The 13,624-nt window shown below is 34.6% G+C and overlaps 1 protein-coding gene across 8 annotated transcripts in view; it reads left to right on the plus strand.

The window, feature by feature from the left end:
- KCNT2 (potassium sodium-activated channel subfamily T member 2) overlaps positions 1-13,624 on the plus strand; it is a 376,144-nt gene that overhangs the window by 246,429 nt on the left and 116,091 nt on the right. The window lies entirely within an intron of this gene.

Genomic DNA, 13,624 nt, shown 5'->3' on the forward strand with positions numbered 1-13,624 from the left:
TATAGGAAATTGACAGTGATTTGCTGTCTTTTCTAACTAATCTTGATATAATTTGTTTCATCCTAAATTTTATGTTTTCATCACTTGTTAGGCCTAGGATTAGGGCATTGTTTCTATTTTCAAGATGAATAATTCGCAAATAAAACTTGTAAAAGCAGGATGACAGCAGTCATTACTGTATGGCCTTAAAGCTGTTTTTTTTCTGTTTCTGAGGTAAGTTTTTATCTGAAAGCTATATGTGCACAAATGAGCTCAAAATTAAAATTTTAAAATTATTATAGAATGATAACAAAGTAGTTGATAAAATCAGCTAATGTAATATAAAAGAAATAATGTTTAATATGAATTTCAGGGTATTGAGGGAAATTATATCATCAAAACATTTTTTCCTCTTTGTTTATTTTGATAGAGTTTCATAAAATATAGAGGTTGTTTTTGACTTGCATAATCAAGTAAAATACAATCAGCAAACACAGTCACTGCCCTTATTTAAAGAGACAAATGTTGCACTGCATTTCATACTTTTCATATTCCTTACTTGGTATTTTAGACAAAATGTTGATTTTCTAAGTAAATTCCACCATGGTGCTTGTAGTTATGAAAATTTAAATTTAGTGAGTTAATTGATAGTTATTTAAGTGAAGTGCCAAATCAAATAAGTCAAAGAAAAGGAAAATTCTTTCCTGGGATTTAGTACTGGATGGAGGAAATTGCTAATTGAAAAATAGTAAATGCCCTCTGGTATTTTAAGTAAATTTTACTCTCTTACCTCTAATTATGTCTCTGTTCTATTGGGACAGAAAGATTTTCCCAGGAGCAATTTTCCCAAAGTTCTGAATATAAATGTTTCTATTCTATAAATTTATAAGCCTTTAAGATTTGCAGTGGAAAGGATGTAACAGGATCATGAATGAAATTGATTTTCTTTGATGGACATGCTTAGCATTTTGATGGAATTAAATAAAATACTGAAAGCTGTTTTGTCACCAACTAATTGAATGTTCATAGAACTTATCACATGGCTTCATTATTTTGTCATCCATCTTTGTCATAGAATCATACAGCGTTAGAGCTGAATATCTAGCCCAGCTTCTCTCTTGCACAAATGATAAAATGAGGCCCATCACCACTAACACACATTAGTATTTATAGATCGGTTAAATTACATTTTCCAACTCCTAGTAAATATTATTTTTTGGCAGACAATATTGCCTGGTGAACAAATTACACTTAACATAAATTTAAAAAGAATTTCAGCGACACTTAAAATAGGACTTTTCCTAATATACTGTAATGAATTTTGTCATATTAAAAATGAAAGTGATGTTGTTGAATACATTGTTACCACATTATTAAGGATTTCCCATAAGTAAGATTGACCTGCAAAATTATTTCCCAGTTAAGTGACACAATAAATGCCTTAGTCCATCAAAATAACTCTCTTTATAGCAGCTTTATTGAGATATAGTTCACATACCATATAATTTACACATTAAAGTATACAATGTAATATTTTTCGTATATTCATAGAACTGTGCAACTATCGCTGCTAACTCCTAATATTTTCATCATCCCATAAAGAAATTCTTTACGTTTTTGCAGCCGCCCACATTGTATCCAAACTCTTTCAACCATAGGCTAATCTTACCCTGTCTCTATAGATTTTCCTATTCTGGACATTGCATATTGCATATAAATGGAATCATACAATATGTGCTTTTTTGTTTTTTGGACTGGCTTCTTTCACTTGGCATAATGTTTTTAAAGTTCATCCATATTGTAATATGCATCACTACTTCGTTCCTTTTTATAACTGAATAATTTTCCATTGTATGGATATATTTCATTTTACTTTTCTATTCATCAGCTGATGGATATTTGGGTTGTTTATGGCATTGTGAATAAGGCAGGTCTTAATATTAATGTGAAGATTCTTGTGTGGACATGTGCTTTAATTTCTTTGGGTCTATATCTAGGAGTGGAATTGCCAGGTCATCGGGTAACTCGATTTAGCCTTTTTAGGAACTGCCAGAATGTTTTCTGAAGGGATTATAGCATCTTACATTGCCACCAGCAGTGTATCATGGTTCCAATTTCTTCATGTCCTCAGCAATGCTTGTTATCATCTGCCTTTTGCATCATAACTGTCCTAGTGGATGTAAAGTGCTGTCTCGTGGTTTTGATTTGCATTTTGCTGATTACTAATAATGTTGAGCATTAGTTCATGTGTTTTTTGGCCACTTTCATATCGCCTTTGAAGAAAAACCTATTCAGATCCTTAAACAGATAAATACCATCACTTGAATATAAACAGTCATCCAAACAGATCACTTAATTTAAAATATCTAATATATTTTATTAAGAATATTGTATGACTAAAGTAATTTGTATTATCTTCTGTATTATGCATTAAATGAAGGTATAGTGAAGATTCACTTATTAACAGAATATGTTTGAAATTTTGCCTTTGAGCATCAGCAGAAATCAGAGAGCTCACACATATTGATTTAATAATAAAAGAGCAAATTCGGGAGCTGAATTAAGTAGTATAATGGGGAAAATGTTGAATAGTCTAGGAAATGCTTTATGCAAAGATTATCAAACCACTAATTGAAAAAAAAGCTTACGATAATACTCAAATTTCCCCATTAAAAAAGGAGAGAGAATAATATTATTAGAAGTTCATTATATAATAAATGAACTTTTAATGGTGATTTTTGACTAAAAATAGTTGATATTCACAAGCTAAACACTTTAAGACCCAACAAACACAGACATAAATATAATACAAAACCTAAAATAGTCTAACTTAAAAATATATTTTTAAATTAAGTGCTGTATAGATTATAGATATTTAAGGAAAATAATAAATATGAGTTCTGGAACAAATAAGATAGACAAAGGAAGCAGGAGTTAGAGGTAGAAAGGTCAGCTCTTTTAGTGACAGACCTGCCTTAAGTCTGAGAATGGAGTTCCTAATTCAGCCTTAGAATTAGATTTGCTCTCTTAATTTTTTTTTTTAATTTTTAATTTTTTTTTAATGCTATTCTTGTCTGCTTACATTCTTTTTATGTATGTATGTATGTATGTATGGCTGTGTTGGGTCTTTGTTTCTGTGCGAGGGCTTTCTCTAGTTGTGGCAAGCGGGGGCCACTCTTCATCGCGGTGCGCGGGCCTCTCACTATCGCGGCCTCTCGTTGCCAAGCACAGGCTCCAGACGCGCAGGCTCAGTAATTGTGGCTCACGGGCCGAGTTGCTCCGCGGCATGTGGGATCCTCCCAGACCAGGGCTCGAACCCGCGTCCCCTGCATTGGCAGGTAGACTCTCAACCACTGCGCCACCAGGGAAGCCCTAGATTTGCTCTCTTAAAACACCTTCGTCCTTTTCTTAGTTCTCTTCCTCTAGCCCGTGATAATGGGGAGAAAGATGGAAACCATATATTAAGTACGAATTACCTACCTCTGTACTTTTATATGGGGAATATTAATTTTAAAAATATTTATCTTGTATTTTGGAGTCTCTGGAGCAACTTAGCTGGGACCCTGAACAATATCTCCCAAGGCTCATTAATGCTGTCATGATCGTACATTTTCTTTTCCTAGATGTTAATATACTCATCTTGTTCTAGTTGATCTGTGAGTCAACTAGATGATGTTAACTTTAGGTGACTTTGAATAACTGTGCTCCTTTTATTCATTCAAGTTTACTCTGTATCTTAGCCCTTCATAGTTTTCCCCTCCCACTCACTTCATTTACATTTGAGTGCTCAGTGCTCTTGGCAGGGGTATTTCTTATTGTCAATTAAATTAGCATTTTGAATTGTTTGGCAAACTCATTAGAAAGATGAACAGAAGTTTATTCTTTGGACTGATATCACTGTAGGCTGTCAAACATGGACCGTGATGATTTTAGCAAGGAGATGCCAAATTATCAGAACAGTTGGTAGACCTTCAATTGGCCCATCTTGATGACATTTTGTCTCTATCAAAATTTAATTTTTTCTTTTCCTTTCCATTTACTTTCATGAAAATATTTATTTATTTCATTAGTTCCATCCAAGAGGTAATATTTTTGCTCTTAGTGATCATCAATGGGAAGGAAAGAGAGAATTGATAAGAAAAATATTGCAAAGTTAGAATTTACACAACTTGGCCACTGATGAGTTATGGATGTAGAAAAGAGAAAAAAAGAAAAAAATCCCTTTACACACTGAGGTTTGACAGTAGAGAACTATAAAATGTGTGATTTTGGCAGGAGAAAGGAGTTTGGTATTGGATCTATTTGCTTTCTGATGCAGGTATCATTGCTCATGGAAATTACTGCTACTCTTGGTTCCTGAGGAGAGATCAGGGCTATTCAGGGCCACAGAGGTGAAAGCAGAAATGGTGGGGATTTGGGAAAACTGACCACTTAAGGCTTTTCCTTAGGAAACAGATGGAAGAAAAGGACAGCAACTATAGTATAACTTAACAGAACAAAAAGGAGCAAGGATTTCTAGAAAGAACTGAATGGTTAACAATACAGACGGTTTAAGATGGAGAAGACGCAAACAGAATTAGTAGGTCACTGGTCTCTGGGAAATTCTGAGAAAACAATTTTGGACGATGGAGACTTTCTCATTTTGAGATAGTGTGAACAATTAAGGAGATGATAAGAAAGTGAAGCCTGGTCGAAGGCCGCCACTTCATTAAGTTTGTCCAGGAAGATAAGAAAGAAAAATAATGAAAGCTCTATTGCACAGCAGATGGTTCTGCTGGTTCCACAGAAGGCTGCTTCTTTGATCATGGCAATTAAGAAAGATTGTCTATATATCCCTGGTGGCCCTTTCTCCATTTCTCCCATCACACACACACACACACACACACACACACACACACACACACACACACTTCAAGACTGGAGGTCTGAATGGAGTAATTGTAAGAAAGAGAAACGATATACGTCTGAAGGTTACTCATTTTTCTTTTATACAAACTAACATGTACTGAAAATCTCCACAGAAATACATTTTATTAGGTGTATCCAAAATCTGTTTGATTACCCGAGAAATGTTTTTCCTAATCACACCTATTAAAAGATTTACTAGAATATTATTCTATTAAACATATCTTGAGAAATACAGGTACTGCTCAGTCTGACAGTCCTCTGCTTGGAAAGGCTTTAATAGCTCATCTTTCATTATCAAATTAGATTTAAGTATATCCATTTTATTTATTTAAAGCCCTGTATGCTCTAGTACTAATTTATTTTTATATCCTTATTTCTCATGATACTCATATGTATCGTGTTCTCCAAATAACATGATCCTAAATATACTTTGCGGTTTCCGCCTTCTACATCTTTTTTTAACGTTGTTCCCTCCGCCTTGAATTTTTTCTGCCTTCCTAGAGGGTTTTGCTAAAATTCGAAAATTCTATCTCCTCAAGAATATTTTTAAACTCCCCAATTTAATGTGATCTTTCCCTTCTACAAACTCACATAGAATTTTATGACATTCTGCCAGAGCATGTGTTATGGTCCCTTTATTTTTTCCTACATAATAGGGTATAATTTCGTTTAAGGTGGAGAACATGTCTTACTCATTTTTTTTTTTAACATCTTTATTGGAACTTACTCATTCTTATACCTTCTATAGTGTTTCACAGCATGAATGCTCAAAAAACACTAGTTAAGTAAATGAAGTAAAGGATATACTAAAGATGATTCATTGAGGCCCCTGGTTCAAAGTAGTTTATGATCCATAGTCTTCATCTGCTCCTCCTCATCTGCTCCACTGAAATGATAGCAAATAAATAAAAGTCATAAGCTTTTATCAGTGAAAAAGAAGAGATTTCAGTGAATTTCTAGAAGATGGAAAGTGGGTAAATGAACTTGATGAAACCTCCATCCCAGCATATGTTTAGAAGGTGATACAGCAGGACAAAATCCCAGCCCCCAGTGAGGCTCTGGGGTACAAGATTCCTAGAAAAAAAGAGGACACATTTTGATTGAATTTCTGTATACAGAACAAGTTACCCTGTTTCCTCCACCACAGTACCATTTCTCTATAATTAAGTTTAGTCAGACATTTACCATGGGAAAAATCAGATTTTTCCTAAATAAATTAGTCTGAATTATAAGCTAACATATAATTTGGGGTTGGGGTTCAACCCTCTTAATCTGGCATTTAGAGACCCCAGACTAGATAGTTTGAGCCCTTCTTGCTTAATATAAGATGTAACCTGTGACTTAACAAATCATATTCACAGACAAGGGAATCTATTTAATATCCCTATATATTATACTCAGAACTTTGAAATATGGCTCTTGTCATTTGCTGACAACCAGCATGCAGGTTGAAATGAAGGGAACAAATCCAGCTAGAAGAGAACAATATCTGTATTCACACTGGAATTGTTTTGGGATAATAGGGATGTTGGGTCTTCTACTCACTAGTAAACAATTTTTTCTAAGGTCAAAAAACTATAACATTTGAAAGGAGAGTCAAATGTTTGTAAGCAAGGAGAGTCACAGTAAATGAGAGCAAAAATACATTAAAAAGAAATTCAAATGTATTTTTGAACAGTAGAGAACTATAAATAATAGTTCACAAGAATACTGAAGGATTATGAAAGGGTGATAATGATTGCTCAAAGGACTAAAATGCTGAGGAATTTTTTTTATTTGTAGAGTTTAAAATTTTCAGAATATTTAACTTAAATTTGTTGATTATGATTCTGGAGGATCTGATTTTCTCTTCAATAATAATGGGAAAAGCCATAATACATAAATATACAAATCCAGAATGCTAAAAATAATTGTAATTATTAATCCCAGGAAGATATGAAAAGGAGTTATAGTAGAGAAATAGAAAGTAAAGACCTTTTGAAATTAACAGAGTGATTATAAAAACCTTGAAAGGTAACATCATAGAAATCTTGAGGATTTCAGATTTAAAAAAAGAGAAAGAGATAGAATATGTAGGAAAAATAATTTGCAGTACACGAGATCAATCTAAAAGAGGTAATATCTGATTTGATGGGAATTCCAGAAAGGATGGAGAGAATAGAATGTAAGAAATTGTAACAGAAGAAGGGAGATTTAAATCTTTAAATAGACAGGGTTTCTTGCTTGTGAATGACAATGAATGAAAGAGAACCACACCTAGAGACATAACACTGCCAAATTATAAAGCAGTAATGGTGAAGAAAAATTCTCTTAAACTTGTAGAAAGGAAGAGAAATCTCAATATTGACTAGGATTCTTAACTTTAGACAAGGATATTCATTGAGTTAGTCTGATTATAAAGAGGTGTATGGAGGAATATAGGTAACTCACAGAACAGGAAAGTTAGCCTTTATTTAGGCTCAACATGCATGAACAGTTCCCACTGCCCCACCCCACAACTAACCCAATAAGGAACTTTGACCTCTGAACATCCTGGGAGCCAGCTACCTCTGCAGCCAGACCTCACAACAGTATAGATGCCCCTTGCCTGCCTGTTTCCTCATTTAGCTCACTTCCAAAATAAACTCCCGCATTTGTGTCTGATTGATAGAACCTAGGTCACATGTCTGTACCATAGCTAAAACCAAAGATTTCTAAAAGCTGTGGTCAAGATAGGAAAAGCCAGACAAGTCTCAACAAGAGACTGGACTAGATTAAAAGCAACATATACAATGGGATGTGGCAAAGGAAGTTTCTGTTTTCTCTCCCAACTGGAAAAAAAAAAAGGCAATCATAAACTCCAAGAAAATAAAAAAGAAACTATAATAAATCAAATTAAAATGTGCCATAATACTGAACAATAGGTGGTCAGTAAGTAAGGAATTTTTTTTTTTTTTTTGTATTCTCTCTTGAATTGCTCAGGGAATACAGAGAAGTTTATATAATTATAGCATTCCACTGAACTCTTAAATGAACTATGTTGCAATAATCCTAATAATGTAATCACTGAACTCAGGTTCTCTGTACTTTTTTTCCCCAGCTTTATTATAATTGATATGTAACGTATAAGTTTAAGATGTACAACGGGTTCTCCACTTTTATCTGAAGCCATTGATTTATTTATAACCAGGGAACAAAATACAGATATTTGCATTTTCAACAATGTAAAAAGGTGCAGCAAATGATATTTTAGAGAAAAGTAGGGAGGAGATGTGGAAGGGAGAGTAGCTAATATCCTCAGCTTACAAAATGGAAAATCAAGAGATCTGTATCTATAGTCACTGCTACTTTATACTTACAGCCCTGTGGGGAATCTGTTGTGAGATAATTCTTTTCTCTCACATCTCAGAGATGGTGGTCAATAGAAAATGCCTACAATGACATAGTAATAAAATTCGATAACGTATTTTTATTGAGATACCTCAAAACTCTTCAAGTTAAGCCCAGAATCTGGGAGCATTTTTTTTTTTTTTTTTGGTCAATTTAAGTTATGAATGAAGTCCCATGCTAAAAATAGCACTGAATAGAGTTAAAATATTGTTATGGTTTGGTCATTCATTCATTCATCCCACGATAACAATCACATGCATTCGTACAGTGTAAGGCACTGTGTTAGGAGTTGGGGAAATGCAAAAATGAAAACGTTCCATTCTGATCACAAAAAACTAATATTCAACACAAGGCAGAACAGAATGTAAACATGGCTTATGTATGTTTGGAATGTATTATAAATTTCCCCTAGTAGATTTATTTTATTAATGTAGTTTCTTTTGGCTATGGTAAGATTAGTTTGCATACCTTGAGAATAAACCAAATGACAACATGGACAGCCAGTGAAGAAACTTGCTAGTTACACATAATTTTAAAAGAGCAAAAAACATACTCAAAATGATAAAATGTGAATAACAACAATAGGAGCTTATGAAACTCCTATATCCCTAAATATTAATATTTATGGAATACAACTTTTCTGAAGACTTCACTATGATGTTCTCAACTAAAGTGACAGATACAGCAGAGCAATGCAAATGCACAAGGGCACGGAGCACTTGACCATAAGCTAAGCGTATGGTACTTATTCATAAGCAAGCAGGCTGTGTTCTGAGAGAGAGGGGGAAGGTACACCTTCGCTATGGATTTTTATTAATGCTAAAGGAGAACAGTTTAAAATCAGTGGGATATGACTTATTTAATAATGGAATTAAAGAGCTGAGAATTCAGTGTCATTATGAGAGATGAATTTATTTTTCACCTGACAGTTTAAAAAGCAGGTGAAAAGTCTTCACAGAATTTTAGGATTTGTGTGTGTGATAATTAGGTGGCTTCTTGAGTTAAGTGAGCACTTCAGAAAACCACACTAGAATTTTTGAAGAAAAAACAAACTTCAGGGTAGTGAGTTTGGGCCACTTTCATGTACAATCAGCCTTTCAAATTTAACGGTGGAGCTTTATTTCATTTCTCTTTGAAATCTCTTTCAAAAGGGTGTTCATTGTTTATGTTCACTATTAACAATGCTTGAAAGCTGTATAGCATTTCTCTACTCTTGTCACTTTCACAGCAATTTTTCTTATCCTGAGAATGGCAAACAGCTTTCTGGTTCCATCTAGTGGTTGAAAATTGATTATCATCCTCTACATGGTTTTAATGTTAGGACTCAGGTTTTGATTTTGATGTCTGATACCATAAAAAGCAGGGGAAGTTCAGCTTAATCTTGAGTTTTATTACTTAATCTTGAGTTTTATTACCTCTTCTACTTAGAGTTCTTGACTGCTTTTCTTACTAGATAAGATAATCCAATTTGTGTGTCAGATCGATCCCCAGACCAGCAAGAATAAATGTTCATCTGAAGTTCTGTGTTAGCTCTTTCTTTTGTAGCCTCACCTGTAGTGGAAGTTTCCATCTACTCTAATATGCCCTTTCCACTCCATAAATTACAATTATGCTTTCAATGACACAGGCTACAATTTGTCAAAATCATTTCTTTTACTTGCAGTGTTCACTGTAGATTCCTGACATTAATAGTAAAAGGAATTGGAATACCATTTAAATACTTTAATTTTTAAATAAAGTAAAAGCTTGAGACCGTTGTGAATTAATGTAATTCATGTGTGTTTTCAGAGAGGCTCCTGTAAAGAATATAAACAATTATCTGGAACCAAGCTGACATTAAATTGGTGAACTACTAGAGTATAGAATTAAATAAAATATGTTAATTTCAGTTAGATTAAAACCTTTGGGTCACTTGTTTTAGACTTTTTAAATCTACTTTCAATCTAGTATAATGAAGTAATAAATAGATTTTCTTATCTTTAAAATAAAGCATCATAAGGAAATTTTATCTTATGTAACTCTGCAAGTATAAATGTAAATGACATCTTTTCCTAAGGCAAAGATTTCCTCCAGTTATATGTAAAGCCTTTTATTACATCTCAAAGAACGGATTTTATACCAAAGATACCTTGTGACAATATGTTCTTTGTTCCCATTGATATGAAAATAATTTAGTTTGGTAATAAAAATGAGTATATAAAAGCAACTAATTTGGCAATCTGTGTCAATTTTGGTAAATCTGAAACTAACCATTTATTGTATATTTAAATGCCTTATTTAGGATTGAAGGGAACAAAATGTACTAGCAAAACTAAATCTGATAATTACGATGCAGAGGTGTTTAAAATGACAGATATAATACTGTAGAAGAGATGGATTTGCACTAATAATTTAATTGTACAACCTTGAAGGCAGTAATGCCTGCCTACACTTCTTGAGTTTACCTTTAGTTTGGTGGCATCTTTAAAATACACAAAGAAAACATGAACGTAAAAATCGAATTTTACCTTCTAAAAGTTATTAGTTTGAGTTTTACAAAAACATACATCTTCCTAAAAATAGGGCATTGTCCATCAAATAAGGTTGTATGCTGTTTTTAACAAAATGCAAACCACATTACTGAGCAGGATCATTCAGTACATTCCTGAAATAAGAACAGAGAATGCAGTATAATAAGACTTCAAGGTATTGTATCTGGAACAGGAAATTCCAGTTAGATTCTTATTTTCTCCTTTTGGGAAAATTTGATGTGGGGAAATTTTGAAAGCCAAAACCATAACAGATTCTTTTATTGCATTCAGAGGCCTGTATGAAGCACGTTTCTGCAAATTGCAGACCAAGCGCTTACTAGCTGACTGTCCTGTTCCAACTGGTTGGTCGTGTTGAAGCACAGGAGACTGTATGGGAGTTAATTTGCTCTCTGGCAATAAAAACCCGTTTGCCTTGAAAGTGTAATCGTGGATTAACAAGGAATGTGCAGCTTGCATTTGAAAGAAAAATAAAATCAGTTGTCAAATTGAATTTATGCACCATTGAAAAGTTAACTGGAGCAAATGATATTTCTAACTTGGGAACAATAAACAGGATAGAACGAACATACCTTTTCTTAAATTTTTATTTTATTTTTATTTATTTATTTTTTTAAAAGTGAAAGCAGGTTTATTTAGAGACAGAATTCCATAGACAGAATGTGGTCCATCTCAGGGAGTGAAAGAGGCCCTGAAATATGGGGTGGTTGGTTTTTTTATGGGCTGAGTAATTTCATAGGCTAATTAGTGGGAGAATTATTCCAACTATTATGGGGAAGGGACAGAGATTTCCAGGAATTGGGTCACTACCCACTGTTCGGCCTTTTATGGTCATGAGAGGGACTTTTCATGTTGTCCCAGGATTGGTGACCATAACCTAAAACCAAGGAGGAAAAAGAGTCAAGTATCCCATTTTCTAATCTCCCCACCTTTCTGTAGAAAGAGAAGATCAGAGAGGGACCAGTAGTGCAGCACAGTGTTTTTGCACCTACGCCCAGCCTCATAAAGTGAAGTCCAAAAAATGACCTAATACTCATGGAGTATCTGCAGGAAGTGGGAACTAGCAGTTCGTTCCCTAGTTGGACATCTGCGTATGTAGTTTTCTGTGATTATTTGAACATGAGGAAAAAAGAATTTGAGAGAGAGAGATGGCAGAGCCTTCCCTCCCATGCGTGGGTTTCCAGCAGCTTAGCTGATGGCTTAAAAAGATTTGCACGTTCTCTCTGTGGTACCCCCTCTAAGGGTTCTGCCTACAAGGTGAGGAAACCCAAGCAGCCCAGAGGCCATAGGGTGGATGGGATGTGTTGCTGGGAAGTAGGTGAGACAGAGTGGAAGAGAGTTTCTTGCTTCCCAGTGATGGTGCCCAGAGGCCCACCCCTCATACCCCACAAAGTATGTTCACATGTCTCTACAAGACACCTTCACAGAGGCCATTGATGACCAGTTAGAGCAGCAGCATTCTAGGGAGAATTAGCCTGAGCTGGGAAGATTGGAGCTTCAAATCAGATGGGATTGGGTTTTTTAATAACTGAACATGATTGGAAAGAAGTGGGATCTGCCCAAGACGTTATTATTGTAGGACAGGGATGGAGATTTGACAGAGCATGGCTGAAGGCTACAAGGTCGTGAAGATTTTAACATGGAAGTTGTAATTTACTTCACCGGACATTTTTTTGTTTGTTTGTTTTCTCATAAACAAGTCTCTATCACCTGTCCTTACGCTTTCCTTTTTTTTTTTTTTTTTCCAAATATTTTTCTCACTAAGACCTTTGTTAAGGGTTTAAAATGCAGACAAGAGCAGTCACAAGCTTCTTTTCCTTCTAGGCTGCCCACTGACATTTTTCTAAGGCTCTCATGACTATGGTATTGGATTCATGGATTTCACAGCATTACCCTTTATTCAGGGCAAATAGAGATCTAAAGAGATTCTTTCAAGTACTGAGCATACACTTTCATTCTGTACTTCCTTTACTTTCTTAGTAGAATATTTTCTTTTCATATTCCTCTTCTTCCTTCTTTCTTTTTCTACTAACACCTTTGCGAACAGCTGGAGCTGGCATTATTTTGAAAATAAAGGTGGACATAAACCTGTCTAGGAAGAATTGATTGCTATTTAATTTCCAGTCAATATGGTAGAGCAGCCTCGAAAGGGTATGAAATAGACTACGGGCTATCCTACTTTACAGGTTGGAGTTTACTTCGAGGTTAACAGGAATTAAGTGCAGAAGCCAACTATTTTCCCTAAATGTTCATTTGATTAGTGTAAGCACATAGTAAGTCTTTTTAAAATGGCTTTTCACAGAGCTTTCCATTCTTTGCTTTTTTATCCTTAATATCTTTTGTGTTGTTTACTGCTGCTGAGGTTAAGTTCATTTCATATCATAAGTTCATAAGTTCATTTATGATTATGAAACTCAGTGAAGGTTCCCCACCCCCCATTCTAACAGCAAATTCATCATGGGGAAAGTAATTGGTGAGACCTAAAAAATGATTCTGGTGAAGGAGAAAGGAATTATATAATTAGAAAAGCAGAACATTTAGTAACTGAGCATGAAGAACATTGTTAGGTTATTCTTTGTTCATTTAACAAAACATTTATTAAGCAGTTACTCTGTGTCAGAACAGATGTCTTGTCTCAGAGATAGAGTGGTAAACAGGACATGATCCCTTTCCTCATGGGGCCTATTTCACAGGGAAGCAAGACATTAAGGATTAGTTAATACAATTTAGTGTTATAATATCATGAAGGAAGTACACCACCGCACAGCTGAGAAAGTAATGCCTGAGCTGTGGGTCCAGGAACGAGGAAGGCATAGGAGGAAGAAAGAACAGCATTGTGA

This window comes from Balaenoptera borealis (genome assembly GCF_965194805.1).
Source record: "Balaenoptera borealis genome assembly, chromosome: 1".
NCBI lineage: Eukaryota > Metazoa > Chordata > Mammalia > Artiodactyla > Balaenopteridae > Balaenoptera > Balaenoptera borealis.